Here is a 9,580-nt window from a genome sequence, read left to right on the forward strand (position 1 = left end):
ACCATGTAGAGACTGCCATATCCAGGGATCCACCCCATAATCAGCATCCAAACGCTGACACCATTGCATATACTAGCAAGATTTTATCGAAAGGACCCAGATGTAGCTGTCTCTTGTGAGACTATGCCGGGGCCTAGCAAACACAGAAGTGGATGCTCACAGTCAGCTAATGGATGGATCACAGGGCTCCCAATGGAGGAGCTAGAGAAAGTACCCAAGGAGCTAAAGGGATCTTCAACCCTATAGGTGGAACAACATTATGAACTAACCAGTACCCCTGAGCTCTTGACTCTAGCTGCATATGTATCAAAAGATGGCCTAGTCGGCCATCACTGGAAAGAGAGGCCCATTGGACACGCAGACTTTGTGTGCCCCGGTACAGGGGAACGCCAGGGCCAAAGGGGGGGAGTGGGTGGGTAGGGGAGTGGGGGTGGGTGGGTAAGGGGGTCTTTTGGTATAGCATTGGAAATGTAAATGAGCTAAATACCTAATAAAAAATGGAAAAAAAAATCAGATAAATTATTTACATTTCCATATAGTGTAAACCTATGCAAACAACAACAACAACAAAAATCACTATATTCTCCACCAAGAAATTCTTAGATTTCATAAATATTTTCAACAAGTAAAAGGCACACATAAAACAAAGGACTGGTATAAAGCTACAAAAATGGTAGCAAAAAAATAATTCCATTTATATAAATTACTTTCAAGAAAATAATATACTTAGAAATAAATGTAGTCAATGATATACAAGGACTCTACAATAGAATACTTTAAGACAGTAATTGAAGGAGACACTAGAAGATTAAAAAGTCTCCCATGTTCAGGGATAGGTAGAATAACATTGTGAAAATTCTATATTGTCTAAAGCGAGTTATAGATGTGATACAATCCTCTTTACAACCAAAATTAAATTCTCAATAAAACTAGAAGAGCAATTTTAAAATTCATCTGGAAACACAAATAACCCAAATAATCAGAGCAATCATTAATGGAAAACAGTGCAGAACATAACCTAAAATTATACTATGGAACCCCATTAACAAAAATAGCATTGTACAGGTATAAAAAGAGACATATAGACCATTAGAGAAGGAAAAACCACCAAGAAATGAACCTACTCTCTAGTGTGTAATAATGATAAGAGTAGTGAAATAAAGATACATAAAATTAGTTAGCCACACTTAAAAGGTCAAAAACCATAAATACCTTGGAACAGCTAAAGAAAAATAGATAAATCACTTAGAAGAATGCACAAAGTCTTCCATTAAGAGACTCCAATAGCACATGAAATAATTCCAAATTTATCAAATGAGTTTACATGAAATTAAATAGTCGCTGCATCTCAGAAAAAAAAAAAAAAAACAATTTTCAGGGCTCAAGACCTTACTTAGAAGAGGGAAAAATTGCTGCCAACTATGTATCAAATAGGGGATTACCAAAACACATTAAGAACTATAAAATGAATCTAGTTGCCCCAATCAAATAATCCAACCAACAAGACAAATGGGCTAAACACAGATGGTCAGTAAATGCTTGAATAATCACTCAACATCCTCAGAATCAGTGAAATGACAATTAAAACTGTTTTGTGAATCCATCTCACCTATTAGCATTTCTGTCTTCAAGAAAACAAATGAGTGTAGATACTGTTGAAAACTGAACACCAGGAGGAGCTTTTACTTTCTATCAGTAGTGTATAAACTGATTCAACCAGTAGGGAACCCCGGAGTGAATGTTCCACTGAACACAGAAAACATCCAACCTTGCCAAACCACAATACAGTATAAACCTGAATGCCTGTAAATCAACATGCCACAAATATACTTTCATATCCACATTTATAGAAACACTAGCTAGTCTCAATGTGCATGAATGGAAAAAAAAATGTGACAATATACACATTTTAAGCAGTTACAAATTAATAGAAACATCATAATTTCAGGAAAATGGATGCAACTGAAGAGTATAATGAGCAAAATAAGACAGATTTAGGAAGTCAATCACCAAGTATTTTCTCTAAAGAATAGTTTGTGTAGATTTAAGGTTGTATGTATGTGAGATAAATAAGAGAATGTAACTGGATACATGATGTGAAAACAGAAGAGGTATTTATGTGAGGATAGAGACTGGCAGAGGAGTCAAGGGGAAAAAGGACAAGAATGAAGGAGAGAGATGAATATTACCCATGCACAATGACATTTATTTGTTATAATGCCCTAATGAAGTCATTATTTATGCACCAACTAAACAATTTTTAAAAGTGAGTGAGAAATTTCACTTTGTGTATTGGAGTGGTTGGCAAATTTCAAATGAAATCCATGAGTCTCTTGTGGAAATCTATTCTTTATTTTGTTTTGTTTTGGTGATTTTTTTTTTCTTATTGATCAAGGAGGTATGTCCTTTCCACTAGTGCTTTGTCTGTCAAAGACCCAGTAAATAGAATGATAGCAACATCTCTTTTTCTAAATCAGGACAAATGAATTAATGGTTTGAAGATAAAATTGTACCAGTATCCTGGCAACCTAAGTTGACTATATAATTTGACATTACATCAAAGTTTCAACCTGCTATGAAAAAACACAAAGTAGATCACAGAGAGCAAAGAAAGACCATGTTTTTCAGTCTTTCTGTGGACCATGGTGATGATATCTAAGAACACTGAGCCATGCAGCTGCAACTTCCTGGCATGTTTGCTCACATAGACGATGAACAACAGGAAATGAAGCAGGGATGTAATACCACGAAGAGTTTCCTAAAATAAATAGTTGACAAGTTGAAAATGTGTCTAATTCTTCCATGGTGCATTTCCTATATAGTTATTTACCTATATTGACTCATTTAAGTTCAATTGCCTGATAATGTTACCATGGCAACTTTAGGAAATAAAAGCAATGAATTCCCTACAGAAGAAAAGGGATGACATTTGTGTTTTTATTTCAGGAGAAACATGTGAGATTGGATAATTTGGTTATATTAAGAATATAAAACTTCTGAGACTTGAAGCAGTGCAGATGTATGGAGACTGCTCCACCCCAGGCAGTACAGAGATCCGTCTTCACTTTTTATTTTATCAACCTGGATGGACTCTGGAGAACAGATGAACACCTGTGTCTTCCATGTCATGAAGAAACCAATTGGGAGCCAACCTGATTAGTGTGAATTTCATTATCTGGTAGAATATAGACATTGGGGTTTTGTTTGTTTATTTGTTTTGTTTTGTTTTATTTTGATTTGTTTTGTTTTGTTGCTTTTTCTCTGACCAAAAAAAAATTGTTTACAATAATACGGACACATTAGCAAAATTTACAAATGCAAATTCTATCACTAACCATGTGAAACCTCAACTAGGGATACACTATTTGCTTCACATTTTCCCTAATTTATACTTACTGATGTTGAAACGCAACCCCGATACTAATTTGCTAGCATGCAAAGAAAGTCACACACTATCTTTTACTCCTTTGCAAGGCTTGTCATGTCTAGTCTCCATGTAAATTGAATTTACCAAGGTAAGACCTAGTAAAATTGATACTAGTAAAATTTTAAAACCTATTCATTGTGTGGCAAATTCAGGGAAAGACTAAAGTTTTATATGAGCTTCAGTCTTCAGAAGATGCCATAAGTGTTCCTCAAACCCAACAGGTCATTTCAACAAATATATTGACCCAATGAATTGAAAATAAGAATAGATGTGTAGGTTCCTTCCTTACAAATTATTTCTTGTTTCCTTTGGGATATCTCGGGAAAATATTTTTCCATACAATATCTGAAGATAGATTGTGTCATAGTTATATTATTTACAAGCAGTAAACACAAGCATACCACCACCACCAACATCACCACCACCAACAACAACAACAAAAACACCAGTAGCAGTAGCAGCACCACATACATGAACATATTTCATCTTGTTTCTGAAAAATAATTTTAGGGTTTTATAAGATATGAGTTATTTTCTGTAACTGGAAGTAAAAAAATCTTTTTAAGCTATATATACCCTTCTTTCACAATTAAATATGGTGACAGTTACCTTTATCACTGATTTAAGTTACATATATATGTATATATGTATATATATATATATATACATATATATATGTGTGTGTGTGTGTGTGTGTCTGTGTGTGTGTGTGTGTGTGTGTCTGTGTGTGTGTCTGTGTGTCTGTGTGTCTGTGTATTGTATATTGTATGTATCTGTGTGTCTGTGTGAGTGTGTGTTTGTATGCATGTGTCTATGTGGTGGGCTTTTAAAGTTCAGATGGCAACTTACAGGAGTTGCCTTTCTTCTACTTTTTGGTAACCAGTGTTAGAACTCAGGTCCTCAGTATAGGAATCAAATATATTTACCTGCTGAATTATTTTGCTGATACTTTCTGTGAACCATTTGACTTGTGATTGAATCTGTAGGGTGGCCTCATTCCTACCTATACTTAATAGTTAAATGTTAATTTAATTTTAAATTAATGTTTGGAGAAATTTTATACACAGTACTGTAATCAACTCCTGATACACCTGCCTCAGTCTCCAGAGTAGCAAGGCCTAGATTCCTAAAAACACCAAGCTCAGCTTATACTCTGTCTTTTTCTACATATTTTCAACTATTTTTAATTTATATATTTTCTATGTGAAAGCTGTATATGAGGTATAACATATTAAATAAAATATATAAAAAAGCAAATGTATAATACACACACACACAAATATATATAATAAACACTGGAACACTGGTCTAAAATTGCACATGACCAAAATTGTAAGTTTGGTAAGAAAGTGTCTATTTCATTTTATAACACATTCAATCCTGAAAGGAAGTAAGGTTAGTCAATCAAGACAACAATCTAGAAGCAGAAACTGATGAAAAGGCTATGGAGAAATGCTGATTGCCAGCTTCCTTGGCATGGGTAGCTCAGTCTGCTCTCCCTCCTATGTGCCCCCTCCCTCCACCTACCCTGATTATTTTGTTCCCCTTTTGAGTAGAATTAAACCATATACATTTTTTTCTCTTTTTCTTGTTAAGCTCCATGTGGTCTGTGAGTTGTATCATGTGAATTCTGAGCTTTTGGGTTAATATTCATTTATCAATGAATACATACCATGTGTGTCCTTTTGTATCTAGGTTACATCACTCAAGATATTTTCTAGATCTGTCCATTTGCCTGTGAATTTCATGAAGTCATTATTTTTAATAGCTGAATATTATTCCATTATGTAAATGTACCACATTTTCAGTATCAATTCTTCTTTTGAGGGACATCTGGGTTGTTTACAACTTGTAGCTATTATAAATAAGGCTGCTATGAACATAATGGATCATATGTCCTCTCATCTTCCACTAAAGCTTCCCTTTTATCTGCCCAATCATCAGTTCTCCTTTATTTTACAAACTAAGGTGGGAAGCAGAATTATAGGAAATCACCTGAGTGCTGATTCATTCCTTGTTCACTGAATTATCCAATATAATTAGCCTCAGACCTATCAACAACACAGGGCAACTGATCTAACAGACTGAAAGCCTCCCTGGAATTCCGTTTTACACAGGGTGGCAACTCCTACCCTGATAAAGAAACTGGAGAAAACTTACACTAACATCTTTTTTTTTTTTAGGTATTTTCCTCGTTTACATTTTCAATGATATCCCAAAGGTCCCGCATACCCACCCCACCCAATCCCCTACCCACCCACTCCCCCTTTTTGGCCCTGGCGTTCCCCTGTACTGGGGCATATACAGTTTGCAAGTCCAATGGGCCTCTCTGTGCAGTGATGGCCGACTAGGCCATCTTTTGATACATATGCAGCTAGAGTTAAGAGCTCCGGGGTACTGGTTAGTTCATAATGTTGTTCCACCTATAGGGTTGCAGATCCCTTTAGCTCCTTGAGTACTTTCTCTAGCTCCTCCATTGGGGGCCCTGCGATCCATCCAATAGCTGACTGTGAGCATCCACTTCTGTGTTTGCTAGGCCCCGGCATAGTCTCACAAGAGAGAGCTATATCTGGGTCCTTTCAGCAAAATCTTGTTAGTGTATGCAATGGTGTCAGCATTTGGAAGCTGATTATGGGATGGATCCCTGCATATGGCAATCACTAGATGGTCCATCCTTTCGTCACAGCTCCAAATTTTGTCTCTGTAACTCCTTCCATGGGTGTTTTGTTCCCATTTCTAAGAAAGGGTAAAGTGTCCACACTTTGGTCTTCGTTCTTCTTGAATTTTATGCGTTTGGCAAGTTGTATCTTATATCTTGGGTATCCTAAGTTTCTGGGCTAATATCCACTTATCAGTGAGTACGTATTGTGCGAGTTCCTTTGTGATTGGGTTACTTCACTCAGGATGATACCCTCCAGGTCCATCCATTTGCCTAGGAATTTCATAAATTCATTTTTTTTAATAGCTGAGTAGTATTCCATTGTTACACTAACATCTTAACAGCACACCTGAAATCTCTAGAACAAAAAGAAACAAACTCACCCAAGAGGAGTAGAAGGCAGGAAATAGAAAACTCAGAACTGAGATTAACTTAATAGAAACAAAGAAAACAATACAAAGAGTCAGCAAAACCAAAAGCTGGCTTTTTGAAAGAATCAACAACATAGATAAGCCCCTGGCCAAACTAAATAAAGGGCCAAGAAGCAGTATCCTAATTAATACAATAAAAAAAAAAGGAGACATAACAACAGAAAGAGAGGAAATTCAAAAAAATCATCATATATTACTACAAAAGCCTATACTCAACAAAACTTGGAAATCTAGATGAAATGGATGGTTTTCTAGACAGAAGCCACATACCAAAGTTAAATCAAGAGCAGGCCCATATCGCAAAAAGAAATAGAAGATATTAATAAACTCCCAACCAACAAAAGCCCAGGGCCATATGGTTTTAATGCAGATTTCTACCAGACCTTCAAAGACCTGATACCTATTTTCCTCAAACTATTATATAAGATTGAAACAGAAGGAACACTACCTAAATCATTCTATGAAGCCACAATTACTCTGACACCTAAACCACACAAGGACCCAACCAAAGAAGAGAACTTCAGACCAATCTTGCTTATGAATATCAATGAAAAAATACTCAATCAAATTGTTGTAAACCATATCTAAGAGCACATAAAAAGTTTCATTCACCACAATCAAGTAGACTTCATCCCAGGGATGCAAGGTTGGCTTAATGTATAAAAAACCATTAACATAGTCCACTAAATAAACAAACTCAAGAAAAACAATCACATGACAATCTTCTAAGATGCAGGAAAAAAATGTGCCAAAATCCAAGGCCCCTTCATGTTAAAAGTACTTAAAGATTAGAAATTCAAGGTCCATAACTAAACATTTTAAAAGCAATTTACTGCAAACCAACAGCAAATATCAAATTAAATGGAGACACACTTGTAGCAATCCCACTGAAATCAGGGACAAGGCAAGGATGTTCAAAAATTTTTGTTTGTTTGTTTGTTTTTTGTTTTGTTTTTGTTTTTGATTTTTGAGACAGGGTTTCTCTATATAGCCCTGGCTGTCCTGGAACTCACTTTGAAGACCAGACTGGCCTTGAACTCAGAAATCTGCCTGCCTCTGCCTCCGGAGTGCTGGGATTAAAGGCATGCACCACCAGGCCCAGCTTAGAAATCATGAGTTTTGCAGACAAGTGGGTGGAACTAGAAAATATCATCCCGAGTGAGCTAACTCAGATTCAAAATACATGTATGCTGTGTACTCAACAATTAGTTGATATTACCCCCCCTCAAAAAAAAAAAGGAAAAGAAAAAGAAAAGTACAGAATACACAAGATACAGTCGACAGAACTCAAAAGGGTCAACAAGCTGAAGGGCCTAAGTGAGGATGTCTCAGTCCCACTTGGGAGAGAGAAGAAAGCAATCACAAGTGGGGAAGGAGTGAGGGACCTGCAACATAAAGTGGACTGGGGGTGGGAAGGAGTGGGCATGATAGGGTAACCTGATCTGGTATTGGGTGAGGAAGAAAGACTGAAGCCCTGAAGGACAGCAGAAAGAATGGAAACAGGCAACCTTGGGAAACAAGAGATTGGTGGGGGGACCCTCTAGAATGCACCAGAGACCTGGGAGGTGAGAGACTCTTAGGAATCAAAGGGAGGAATCTTAGATGAAATGCCTGACAGTAGAAAAAGGGAATTTATAGAGTCCACCTCCAGCAGGAAAACAAGACATCAAGTGAGGGATGGGGTTGCCATCCCACAGTCACATGTGTGACCCATAATTGTTCATATCTGAAAGAATTACTGGGATGGAAGTGGAGAGGAGCCTGAGGAAAAGAAGGCCCAGTGACAGGCCCAAAGTGGGATTCAGCTCAAGGGGAGACTCCAAGGCCTGACACTATTACTGAGGCTATGGTGCACTCCCAAAAAGGGATCTATCGTGACTGCCCTACGAAAGACCCAACAAGCAGTCATATGAAGATATTTGCACCCAACCAATGGAAAGAAGAAGCTGACCCCTGTTGTTGAATTAGGGAAAGCTGAAAGAAGCTGAGAAGAAGGGCAACCCTGTAAGAGGATCAGCAGTCTTAATTAATCTGGACCCCTGAGATCTCAAACACTGGACCACCAAAGAGAAAGCATACACCAGCTGATATGAGGCCTCCAACAAACATACATTAGAGAAATACTGGGTTTGTGTTCATTCAGAGATGATGGACAGAAACTTCAACAGACTGGAGGCCCAGGGAATTTAGAGGTCAGATGGGGTAGAAGGTGGGGATATCCACATGGAGACTGGGTGTTGGGGAGGAGGTATGGGATGTAAGAATAATTTTGTACTTTTCCATCTATAAAATGCATTTGATCACAGTTTCATAAAGATGTCTTAACGTCTTCAAATAAAGCAGCCCTTGAGGTAGGCAAAATAATTAATTAATCTTGCTGACATACTGTATTTTCTGATCTATTAAGTGCAGGTCACCAGTGTTGTGAAGACATTAGAAAATTTTCCTTGAAAATTTTCTATTTCTCTCTGTCTCTCTGAAGATGTCTCTGTTTTTCTTTCTCTGGATGGGAAAGATACTTGCTAATAAACTCAATTCTTGTAGAATTGTGTGTGTGTGTGTGTGTGTGTGTGTGTGAGAGAGAGAGAGAGAGAGAGAGAGAGAGAGAGAGAGAGAGAGAGAGTCAGAGACAGAGAGAGACAGAGAGAGACAGAGAGAGAGTCTGTCTGTATGAATGTAATTTCCATGGCTATGATTTCTTAATCTTCAAACTTAAACTTAATCAACATTGTTTTTTGTTTGTTTGTTTTTTTTTTATGTGCACTGAACTTTCAAGATCCTTTTACTGTCTTTTAACAGAAAAAATCAGGAAAACAATAAACTGCAGAGTGATCAATGTTTTGCATGGGATATACTGTATCTCAGACATCTCAGAAGACCTGGCCCCAGACTGTATGCCTTAGCTGGAATATTTCACAGCAGGTGTTGAAGGAAATATTCATTTCTCATTTGATAGCTTGCAAATGAAGATATTATTTTTCATAGTTTTGCCATTGTTAACTTTTTCTAACATCTGCCTCATTTTGAGTTGATCAAGTATAGATGTCAGCTAATATTTAACAT

Source organism: Mus musculus, chromosome 6 (genome assembly GCF_000001635.26).
Source record: "Mus musculus strain C57BL/6J chromosome 6, GRCm38.p6 C57BL/6J".
NCBI classification, from domain to species: Eukaryota; Metazoa; Chordata; class Mammalia; order Rodentia; family Muridae; genus Mus; species Mus musculus.